The sequence below is a fragment of the Furipterus horrens genome, unplaced genomic scaffold, assembly GCF_987537825.1.
Source record: "Furipterus horrens unplaced genomic scaffold, mFurHor1.1.pri manual_scaffold_11, whole genome shotgun sequence".
Taxonomy (NCBI): Eukaryota; Metazoa; Chordata; class Mammalia; order Chiroptera; family Furipteridae; genus Furipterus; species Furipterus horrens.
Window position 1 is genome coordinate 73,136,602 of NW_028327181.1, and position 12,913 is coordinate 73,149,514.

General features: G+C 35.9%; 1 pseudogene; it reads left to right on the forward strand.

Moving 5' to 3' along the window:
- The first annotated feature begins 8,439 nt into the window (after positions 1-8,439).
- LOC149998226 (annexin A2 pseudogene) lies at positions 8,440-9,702 on the forward strand (annotated as a pseudogene).
- Positions 9,703-12,913: the final 3,211 nt, after the last annotated feature.

Sequence of the window (12,913 nt, forward strand, 5' to 3'; positions counted from 1 at the left end):
ATTTGGTAGTGTTTCATCTGCTAGAACCCACAAACCGAACTGATTCCCTGGGGCTAAGAGAACTTAGATTTAGTGTTTCTTGGAGACACTTTCAAGATACTCCTCATTCTCAATTTCTTTGACACATGGGACCATCTGACCTGACAGGAGAAGTAACCAGCCTTTTCAAGAACCTTTGCTTTTTTCCCCATCACATCTGGGAATCACTGAGAGGCAGCATTCACAAACTTGTATCTAGTGTATCCTTTGTTTGGACACCAGCGTCCACTCAGAAAAATACAAATAGAGTAAAATGCCTTTAGTTACTCTTTGGAAGACTAATTCCAAAAGCTAGATTTGGAAGTAGAAAAGTATGTGTCAATGATCATGCAATTTAATTGAAATATTTGAGTATATGTCATGCCTCATGATATGCCTACAGCATAAAAGTCAGAAGAAAAAGCTGACAGGGATTTTGAGGAAGTGTTTTCAGACATGTATAAAAAAGTGAAATGACACACAATTTAAATGTTCCCTAACCACATATATTTTGAAGTTAGATACATCTGAGATCTAAATGGATGGAGACATTACTCATTCCAGAATCGCTCTCTCCAAGGTTTGCAGCAAGGTAGGAGATGTTAAGCAGAGAGGATTAATGAAGTCTTGCATGTTCTCATGGGTATAGCTTCCAGGCCAGTGCTGAAGTTAAACCCCAAGATGAAACATAAAATATTTGAAATTTAACCAACTTCTCCCAGCTCAAAATTAGCAAAAATAAAAAGGCAGATAAAATATAAGAGGTTGGTAGTAGGGCTAAAGAATGATCATGTAAATTGTGACCTAGTCCTGGTTCAATTTAACAAGTAGAGAAATCTGAATGATCAGCCCCTTCACAACTACCTCACAAAAGATAGAGCTTGCATAAATAAAGAAGCAAAACCAAAAATTATAATCTATACTCAATATATGTAATATAATAAAAAGTATGAGCCATGCAAGGACATAGAAAACTATAGTCCATAATTAAGAAAAATTTCAATAAAAGATTATTTATTATGCCCAGTAATTGAAATTATTAGACAAGGATTCTAAAGTAATAATTATATATATATTTAAATGGGTGAATAAGTGGGAAGCAGAAAACGTTGAGTGATGGGAGAAACATGATTTGGAAGTAACACATGGCAGCAAAGGGTAAGCTGACTTGTTCTCCTAGAGAAGGATAAATAGAATAAATAATCTCCAGAGGAGGGCCAGAAGTAAATAATTCACATGGAAAAGGAAGATGGCAAAAGAAAATAGTACTATCAAAAAACAGAGTTCAATTTCAATAATGCCCATTTGGCATTTATCAATTGTCAAGCAGCATTTTTATATGTGCTTCAATTGATACCATAGTGCGATCATGCATCTATAATTTGGAATTTTATAGATAGAAAATTGAGAGACTGAGAAATTAAGTAATTCTCCTCAATTTCTGATAGTTGGACATCTTGGGTATCTAAGTCCGATGTTGTTACCATAAAGCACACTGCCAGGGGAAGGACTGGTAGGAGAGAATGAAGGTTGGAGGGAAGATACGAGTTGTAGGTGAGAATATAATACGGAAATGATGCATCAATTGTGAGAAATGCATCTTTATTTTTATTCTTAGTAATGGATAGTACTTTCGAAGCCCATTTTCAAAGTCCCTTACAACACAAAATTACCACATCATTTGGGCTCATGAACCCAATATGTTACCTCCAGCTATAATACGTTCAAAAATTCCTGTAGTGCAGTGGTTCTCCATGGGCAGTAATTTGCCCCCCAGGAGACATTTTGCCATTTCTGAACACACATTAATAATCACGACTGTGAAGATGCTGCTGACATCTGGAGTGGAGAGTCCAGGGTGCTGCTGAACCTCCTACAGCGTAGAGTGCCCCACTCAACAAGCTGTTGACAGTGCTGAGGTGAGAGATGCTGATTTGCTGGTGCCAAAATTTGCAGCAAATTAAATGTACTGATAGAGATACTCCTTTGGCTTAAGGAGCCCAGGTCTTTATCTTTAATATTCACACACATCCAGGGAAAAATTGAAAAGTGCTTTCATCATCTAATTAAATTTACTTGAACTGTCCTCTGGATCCTCACTCTTTACCTCGTTTTCTCCATAATACGCGTCAGGGTAGGGATGCAAACACAAAGACTAAGGCAAGGAACAGTCCGCAATGGCTGATCCGGAAGCACAGGCAGGACAAGGAGTTACTCCATCCAGTTTTCACTCAGTGGTCACATGCCCTGGTGCAAAGAGAAGCTGTTCTCATCGTTTTCGTGTAGGCGATACAATTGCTTTATCAGAATTTACGACTTTCAAAGTTAACCTTTTGTGCTTTTGCTTCTTTAGAGAAAAGAAAACGTCTTTTAGCCCTGAGATTATTTTCTTTCTCAGTTCCTTTTCATAAACCAGGGAAAAGAAACCAAACTGCTTTGAGCTTTAAATCAAATTCCACTGGCCAGATCAATCCTGAACAAATGTTTTCAACTCTCTTGGCCTCATTTTGTTTGCTTTTGAACTAAATGTGATAATACCAAAATAACGAGTTCATTAAGACTATTAAATGAGACATAATTTTGAATGCATCTAACACAGTAATAGGGATAGAGTAGATACTTAGAGATCTTAGTTTCCTCTCCCTAACATCTCACTAATGAAAAGAGGACCAACTTCAGGACCAATTTCTGACTTTTATGAATAGTTTGAGACATTGGGTTCACAAAACACAATGTATAGAACTCTAACTGTTAAGAAATTAATATACCATGGAAACAGTGTGTAATTAAAAATAATCCTGTATTATACTATTATATCTTCCCTAGTGTATCTCTGTGATGACACAACTTACAGAGAGAGAGAGGTTGAAAAGGAATCCATTTGAATTTGTGTATACACTTGAGCTTCCTGTCATTAATACTTGTTCAACTAGATTCAATATTTTCTGTAAAATTTACTTTGAGTACTTTCCTGTCCTTGAGTTTCATATACATTCTTCAAGGCCAACCAAGTTTTCTTTAAAAAAAAATACACACACACACACACACACACACACACACACACACACATATGACTGATTTCCAAAATCACATTAAGTGCTTAATGTGGCAACATTACATACATCCTTATGTAGGGTTAACATGTAAGTGGATTTGGAATAACATTCTGTAAATTATAATCTTAGCAATGCCAGGAAAATTATCTTAGTAAATCTCTAACTTTTCTAGATTTTTAGATATGTTTTATTTAATTTGTCATATGAAAATTTCCAGAAATCTAATCCATTAGGAAACTTTGAAATTTAGCTAAGCCTCAGTCATTAAGAGAAGTCAAACTGTATAGCCTTATTTAGAAAATTATTACAGTAATATTTTAACTCAATCTATAGACTATATCTCTGAGTCTAAAAGGTGCATTAGATATTATATAAACTCTCCTCTTTTAATTTGGAAATGATAAAACTGAAGTCTAAATACATTAAAAACTTTTGTTGGAATACACAGTTCTGGAGTAGCAAAGATTAAACTGATAATCCTAATATCCTGATTCTAAATTTAGAAGTGTTTGCCTTTCCTATATTCACAAAATTTTTGAAGTATGATTATCAAGATAGATTTCCAGAATACGTCATTTTTTTCCCATTAATTTTCTCAGCATGCAAAACAGGCAACAAGGCAGATATACTCACGGTTACACTTCTTAAAAGAAAAGCTAGATGGTATCAGTAGAAGTGAACTGTACTGGAGAAGACATAACTGAGGAACAGAAAAAAAACATCTATTTGAAGAGAGGTTTGTGTTACTTAACCTCAAAAAAAAAATAAACCTCTTTCAGCACTTATAAAAATAAATCTGACCATGCACTGGGGATAAAAGAAATAAGATTTGAGAGGAATAAAAAATTATTTTAACAAAGTAAATAATAGCAGAAGCACTTACTGTTGTCAGAAACTTTATAAGATGATCTATAAATCAAATCAAGAAAATTTAGAACCATTGAAATTTTCTCCCACAAATTATTCCTTGGAGTTTATGTGAGAGTTGGAAATTTGAGCTGGATAAATAGATTTCCACCCTAGACTGCCATTTTTAAATGTTAAGGTAATTGAAAATTATGATAAGGCAAATAATAAAATGGTACCGAATACAAATTATTTCAAGTAACCTGGTTTTGTAATAATTATAGAATTTATTGTGGTTACTTTAGTCTGTTTGTTCCTATAAGAACATTTCCTTTATTAGTCAACTGATGGGTTAAGAAAACATACATAGAAAATAGTTCAATAGCCAAAAATAAACTAAAAGGAATTACATTTTAACTTAAGAATCACATCACAACGTGACCGAAAACAACAAGGATGCCAGCCTGTTAAACCAAGCACACCGTTGTCCGGGGACAGCCAACTGACCTGGAGTCTGCACGATCCTTCCCCACGTGGGAAGGCCACCCTCCCCTCCATGCCCCCAGTCTTATTAGGGACTTCTGGACCCAAGGGTAGGTAGGACGACGACCATGTCCAGCTTGAAGCAGCTAGAGGAGCTCGAGAACTTCGCCCATTGTCCTTTATAAGATTATAAAGGGTCTTAAGTCCGAGAGGGAGGGATTGTTATTTTTTATTGCTAAAATAATTAATTAATTATATATATTTTTTTTTAAAAAGAAGAAGAATATGTGAAAGAGTGAAGTGGGAGAGCTTGTTTGTATGACCCATGGGCATGGACTTGGGGGGGATTGCTGGGGGCGGGGGGTACTGGGCGGAGGGGAGCAAAGGGGAAAAAATTGGAACTATTGTAATATAATCAATAAGATATACTTAAACATATATATATATATATATATATATATAACATAAAAATGTATCATTCTGAACACCGTCATATCTTTCTTTCTCCAATTATTTTACATAATCTGTTGAGCCTTTCTTTTGGGAAACATCCTATAATATTATTGTTTGTATGACTTTTACTCACTCAATCTCTTTTCCAGATCAAGTCTTTTTCTTTGATCCAAGCGCTATACACAGTTAATTTTCCATGCACAGTAAGATCCCAGGGAAATGGCCTCTCTGGCTCTCACTAAATTTCCAAAATGGTCTTTTGTATTTTCCAGCCCCAGTTTGCTTGTGAGCACTCTCTCCTGTTTTCTCTCTCCTCTGCATTAATGCTGAGGAAGAGGCTATAGTACCATGTGCCATCTTGAAGGGGCTCCCAGTGCCCAGATGTGACAAAATTAGGCAGTTAATTAATTAATCAATTAATTAATGGATTATAACATATAGAATAAAACAAATCTTATGAGGTCATATTGATAGGAATAATGGAAATGGATAGACCTTTTTTACAAAATATTCCAATTAAAGGTGGAAGTGGTGATTAAAATAGAAAATCACCTTTTGTCAAACCCACAGTAATAACTTTTCTATCAATAGAGGCTAAAAACAATGGTGCAAAGTTTGATGAAGAACAAGAGATTTATAGTATCTCAAAGTATTGTATCTCTCCACAATTACAAAGGAAAATATAGTAATTTTAGAGTGGAGAAACCTGAAAGACACCACGTTAAAAGAAAACATTAACAAAAATGAGAAATTGACACCATGTGTCTCCTGATATGATGCACTGAAAAGACACAAATCACCTGGGTGATTTTCTTCCATAAAAATAGTGAACCTCTATCCCTGCATGTAGGCAGCTTGGGGGTTGCAATCTGTTCTAACAAAAAGAAATTTGGTTCTGTGAAAGGATGAAAGGCAATGAGACTGTACAAATAAACAATGTTAAGAATGAAAAAGGGAACACCAGAACAAATGATACAGATATTAAAAATAATAAAGATTGCATGAACAACTTTTGAAAAATGTAAATGAAATGAGTAAGTTCTTAGAAAAAATATAGCTTATCGAAATTCATTAAAGACAGAATAAACAACTGGAATAATCCCTTAACTACTAAACAAAACCAGTGAGTGCTAATGGAAACATCATTCCTCCAAGAAAATCCCATTCAGAGTGCTTATCATTCTGTTCTAACCAACACTAAAGGAAGACATAATCCCAGCCTTATAGAACACCTTGCAAAGAACATGGTATTTGATCTGAAATGTATCGATAACAGGCTAGTCTCACTTAGGAACATAAATGTAAAAATCCAAAGCAAACTATTATAAAATCAAATCCAGTAATAAATAATGAGGAACATGCAGTCTGAACAAATTTAGTTCATTTGCGAATGGAAACTGCTGGAAATTGGTAAAGATGAGTCTCAGTATGAACACTAAAAGAAACTTGAGTAATGAGTATAGTTTGATAAATATCGAACTTGTTTTCCTTTATAGGATACCAAAGTTAAAGCAAGACACACAAAAACAACAACAAAAAAATGCATCCTTCAGTTTTACCATCAACAGAAATTGTCTTAGATATAATAAAAGTATTAGTTTATATTTTAGCATAATAAAAAGGGAAATGTTTTTAAACCCCCATATTTGAGTCTATTTGAAAGTTCTTCATGGATTTTTCATAGTGTCAGACTGTAACGGAATAAAAAACAGGTTCAGCTGCCTATCGCCACAAAATCAAATTCATTAGTCAGATGCTGGTACAAAAAGAAAGAGACTTTATTCAGGTGCTGTGTGACCTGGGAAAATGGCAGACTCCTGTCTCAGACCATCTCCTCTTTCTGCCATGGAAAAAGTCCAACCATGTCCTCAGCAAGGCCATGACAAAAGCTAGTGTCCAGAGCTCCTATTCCATTTTAAAGTGCAGTTCTTTGGAACCCAGAGGTGGGTGCTAAGCAGTCTTAGTCCCCAGCCAGGTAGCTTAGCCTGTGCCTGGCTGCTGTCTACTTGAGGCTCTCTCCGGGGACCTGCATGTGAAGCTCACACAGCCATGGGCCATGTGGTGCCAAGGCCTCATGCTTTCGTGCTCCCGGGTGAGAGAGCACATGAACATATGCAGGAGTGCATCAGCAGGTGGGCAAGAGAGTAAGAGGCTCCCATCTGGAGGCCATGGGCCATGCAGGCAGCAAGAGAGTGCCCTGTGCTAGTCCAGGTCACAAGCAAGAGAGTGAGTGTTTGTTCCCCTGGGATTATATTTGCTTGGGTGTGGGATGGACCAGGTGCTTCCTGAAAATGATCAATCAACTTCCCAAACTTTCTCACACTTTGGACAAGTCTACCTCCTGACCGATCCCTTCTTTCCCCAGGTGAGAATAACAGGTCTCATTGTCCAGCACCTCCCAGGGTGCCATTTTGATTCTTGTGGGGCATGTGCCTGCCTTCTCCTGGCCCCACTCTTAGTCTGGTACCAGGGGGTGGGGATGAGGCTTTTTTTTTAAACCTTTTTGTGCATTCAGCATAACAGCCTTCCCTTGCCGCCATCTTGGCTGATGGGGGAGACTCCCTGGCACTCTGACTATGTTTTATTGTAAAAAAAACAATACATATTTTCAGATAAAAGCTCCCTCGTTTCTTTAATTTTGTGTATTTGAAGCCACAGTGGAATTAAAACAATTTTATGTAAACTAGTTGAACTTAATAGATGGTTCACCACTATGAACTCTTACGTTCCTAGGCATTAGCTATTCCATAGTTTATTTTTTACATGGACACTTTTCAATGAAGATGATACATTAAGGAGCCTTATGAACAAATGACATGTTTTTTTGTCACTAGAGGACAACACCTTGAGTCTTTTGTTTTGTTTGCTTGTTTGTTTTGAAAGGAGGGAAAGGAATGAAGTTTTCCAAATTAGAAAGTTCAGCATCGTACAATAGTGTGACAATTGCTCTCTGTGTTGGAAAACAGTGTGAAAAATGAGATCAAACCACTCTGCTTTTCAGAAAACATAATGAGCAGACAGCTGTAAAATCTAAGGACTGTATGAGGAACCAATTTGAAATTTAAACAACAGAGAGGACATCCATTATTCAAATTGCTATCACTAGACAAGTATAAAATTTATTTGATGTAAACATAATTTCTGAAAGGTAGCTAAGAATTTCCCTCTTCAAATGAAAAATGAAACTCAATCCCAGAGTTTTGGCATAGAGCAGTCTTACATTATTGCATTATTTCTGCTTTCCAAGGCCTGTATATCAACTGGTAGAAAGAAAATGAATATAGATATTTTTCTTTGAAGTTTCTACTAACAATAATGGAAATTTTGTTCCAAAGCAACAATATCCCAACACCTGAGGTAATCTGAACATATATTTGTTCTTTGCTGAAGATGCCTAAATAAAATATGTATATAATTGATACATGATCTAATACTAAAGCAGAATCCAAAATAATTAAATCCATTAAACCAGAAAGAGAAAAAAAAAACAGATGTCAAGTAATGAAGTTGGAATAAGGCATGGGAATTCATGAGTGTGAAGTGGGCCAAAAGTTGGTGAGAAAATTAAATCAGAAATCTGCATGCAGCGTTCTGCATCAGGGGACTCTCGCGGTTCTGAGCGCCTGGCCCAGCTTCTTTCAAAATGTCTACTGTTCATGAAATTCTGTGCAAGCTCAGCTTGGAGGATGATCACTCGACACCCCCAAATGCATACGGGTCAGTCAAAGCCTACACCAACTTTGATGCTGAGCGGGATGCTTTGAACATCGAAACGGCCATCAAGACCAAAGGTGTGGATGAGGTCACCATCGTCAACATTCTGACCAACCGCAGCAATGAGCAGAGGCAGGATATTGCCTTCACCTACCAGAGAAGGACCAAAAAGGATCTTGCGTCAGCACTGAAGTCAGCCTTGTCCGGCCACCTGGAGACAGTGATTCTGGGCCTGTTGAAAATACCTGCTCAGTATGACGCTTCCGAGCTGAAGGCCTCCATGAAGGGGCTGGAGACTAATGAGGACTCTCTCATCGAGATCATCTGCTCCAGGACCAACCAGGAGCTGCAGGCTGACCTGGAGAAGGACATTATTTCTGACACATCTGGTGACTTCCGCAAGCTGATGGTTGCCCTTGCAAAGGGTAGAAGAGCAGAAGATGGCTCTGTCATTGATTATGAGCTGATTGATCAAGATGCCCGGGGTCTCTATGATGCTAGAGTGAAGAGGAAAGGAACTGATGTTCCCAAGTGGATCAGCATCATGACCGAGCGGAGCGTGTGTCACCTCCAGAAAGTATTTGAAAGGTACAAGAGCTACGGCCCTTCTGACATGCTGGAGAGCATCATGACTCCATGAAGGGCAAGGGGACACGCGACAAGGTCTTGATCAGAATCATGATCTCCTGCAGTGAAGTGGACATGTTGAAAACCAGGTCTGAATTCAAGAAAAAGTACGGCAAGTCCCTGTACTATTACATCCAGCAAGACACGAAGGGTGACTACCAGAAAGCGCTGCTATACCTGTGTGGTGGGGATGACTGAGGCCGAGGGGGCTCAAGCGTCCAGGAGAGGTGCTCCCGTGCTTCCAGCTAATGATTCTAGAAAATCACCTTGCAACTAATAGCCGCCTTTGCCCATCCCCGTGAGGAAGGTGTCAGCATTGCCCCTGCCCTGACCTTATTTCAGTTGCCCAAGCATCGCCTGGCTTTCCCGTCTAGTCTCTCCTTTTAGCCAAAGAAATGAACATTCCAAGGAGTTGGAAGTGAAATCTATGATGTGAAACACTTTGCCTCTTGTGTACTGTGTTGTAAACAAATGAATAAACTAAATTTTTACTTTAGAACCAAAAAAAAAAGAAATCTGCATGCAAAAGAACAGAACATTTTCTCGGGAAAAAAATAACTTTAAAACACATTTGTTTAAAATCCTCTGGGAATTCTCCTACGGTCATACAACAAATGGAGAAACATTCCTGCAAGAAAATATACTAAATCTCAGTAAGAACAGTGAGGAGTCTGGGGCATTTGAGCCATGACTCATTCACTCTCCCCGAACCATAGGTGTGTTGTTGTAAAAGTTCTAGCCTGGGCGTTCTACTGCTGGCAAGTACAGCCCGGGGGACGGGGTTTTCTCTTTTCCCCTAAATCCCAGTCTGGGGACTGTAGTTTCAATCTGGGAGGCAAAAACTGCCGTTGACACCAGTATGTTTCATTAATAAAGACTGAAACAGGTACATATTACCCTGATGATGACAGGACCTGAAAGTCACGTTACTATAATCAGCAAGCATAAAAGTATGAGAAAAAAATATTAGAAAATTTGTAGACTAGGTTGCCAAATGTCACAACTACCATAAAACCATATTAATTAAAATTATTTGAGAGTGGCACAAAAATAGACAAGGACTTCCATGTAGCCATATAAAGAGGTTAAAAAAGATTCCAATACATAGATTAGTTGACATAGATAGTGCTTCAGATGAGAGGTTTGCTTACTTTCTAATTGCCAAGGAACAAAAGTTTTACCAGATAATAGGAAACATAAAAGGTAATTTATACCAGGTAGACAATTGAATTAGGACTCACATGTGTCATAATCAGAATAAATAAAAATAACAAAATATATATTTATTTACCCCATAGACAACTATCAAAATACTTGAAAGTATACACATAGTTGTAGATGCAGGAAAAATAGTACTGATAGAATAATAAATTGACAAACTCTCTTTGAAGGCCATAAAGTAATGTTTGTTGTATACCTATTGAAAAGTACACCTATTATTTGGCTTCAGTATTCTATATACATAGTTATCATATATCAGATTTAAATATGGGAGGTAATCTAGTGTGGGTGTTAAAAAAATGCTTTTGCATCTAATTGTTTCTAATTTCAGCTCTGCTATTTTCAAGATATGTAACTTTGAAAAATTATTGTAGTTTTTTCTTCTTCGTTTTCCCCATATGCAAAGGAAATTTTAAAAAAAAGAGTACCTCCTTTATAGGATTTAATGATAATTTACTTATATAATATATATAATATCTCAGAAGGGTGCTCAGCATGGAGTAACTACTCCATAGATGCTTATTATTAAAAGTATGCAAAGAAATGTGTGTAATGAGACTAATGATAGCATTGTTTTATAATAGAAAACTAAGGAAAACAGTAAAATAAAGTCAAATTCCATAATCTGTCATTATGGGAGTATTATGTATTTTTATAATAAAATGTAAAACAGATATAAATATTATGTAAATATACATCTGCTGATATAAAACTATCACCAACATATGCAGTTAAAATAAAAAATAAAATTGTGAAAGAGAACACATAGTATGCTCTAATTTTTTGAAAAGAAAATATCTATCTATATATTACCTATATTTTAAGTGCATAACAAATTTCTTAAAGAGTCACAAGAAAAAGTAATCAGTGTTTTTGGAGAGAAGACCTGGGTATCTGGAGTATGAAATACTCTTTTTTTTTTTCTCATTATATACTCCTTTGCCTTATTTAAACTTATTTCATTTGTATAGATTATTTTTAATTAAAAATATGCTAAAATTAAAAATAAAATGACCTTACTTTCAACAAGAGTAAAGACACTTTTATGACCTATGTTCTTAATTATTTTCCTAGCTTATACAGCTGCTCCTTCTATTGAATCCAGGATACCATAATTTATGAGCAGTTATATATATGATAAGGTTATATAACTAAGTTAACCTTGAGGTAAAATTCTCAAGAATGTTATCTAGACAAAAATATTGCTTAATAAATCCAGCATCAGATCATCCCTACCCATATTACTTCATTTAACCCTCCTTTCTTCTAGCCACAAGACATTGAACTCCTTCAGGCCCCTAAATATACCGTCCTCCTGACATCAGACTCTTTGTATGTGTTATTTTTACTCTTTGAGAGACTCTACTTCCAGCTCCCAAATAAATCCAATGTATTCTATAGATATTAGCTCAAATCTTACCCTTTACTAAATAATGAGTTGGGTTCTTTTTATTATCTGATGAACACAGTTATAGTCATCAGAAAACTTACTGGAACATGAAGAGAAAATTATACCATGATAAAAGTTATTTATAAGTATTTTTACACACTGGATGGTAAAAGCAAATGGAGAAGTAATATCATTTCTACTTAGATTTAAATATGAAGGAGTTTGACACTTAAAAAAATATATTCTGAAGATTGTTTTAAAAGATTTTGAAACAAAAGTAAAATTAGCTGGGACATGTTTGTTAGTAAACTCAAATCTAACAATTCCCTTCTCATCTTAAATTAACCAACATCAGATAAAATTTCCTTTATTACTAAAGACCACAGAGTCAGGTTAAATTATTTGCAATTATGTTGCTTTGAAAATTATGTGTTTTATTATCTTAATTTTATTATTTTTAAATACATTTTTATCCTGAGATGAAAATAGATTCACATACAGTCATAAGAAATAATAGAGAAATTGGATATACCTTTTACCCAATTTCCCTAAAGGTAAAACTATGGTACAATATCACAACCGGGATACTGACACTGATACAGTTAAGATACAGTTAAGAGCATTTTCATCACTACAAGGATACCTTCTGTTGCCTTTTTATAGCTACAACCACTATCTGCTCACCCCTACTTCTAGCTTAGTCCCCGGCAACCACAAATGTTTTCCCCACTTCTTTAACACTGTCATTTCAAAAATGCTCTACAAATGAAATCACATCATATGTAAAATTTTATGACTTTTTTCATTTGTTAATAATTCTGTGGAGAATTATCAACAGTTTTGCTTTTTTAATTGCTTAGTATTTTTCCATGGGATGGATGTATCACAGACTGTTTAACAGTTCATCTGCTGAAAAATAGCTTGTTCCCAGACTGGGGCTATTATGAATTAAGCTGCCACAAATATTTGTACACAGGTTTTTGTGTGAAAATAAGTCTTTATTTCTCTGTAATAAATAACCAGTGAAATTGCTGGATTGTGTGGGAGGTGTATGTTTAGTTTTTTTCTTTTTTCATTTTCATTTTATTTTATTGATTCCAGAGAG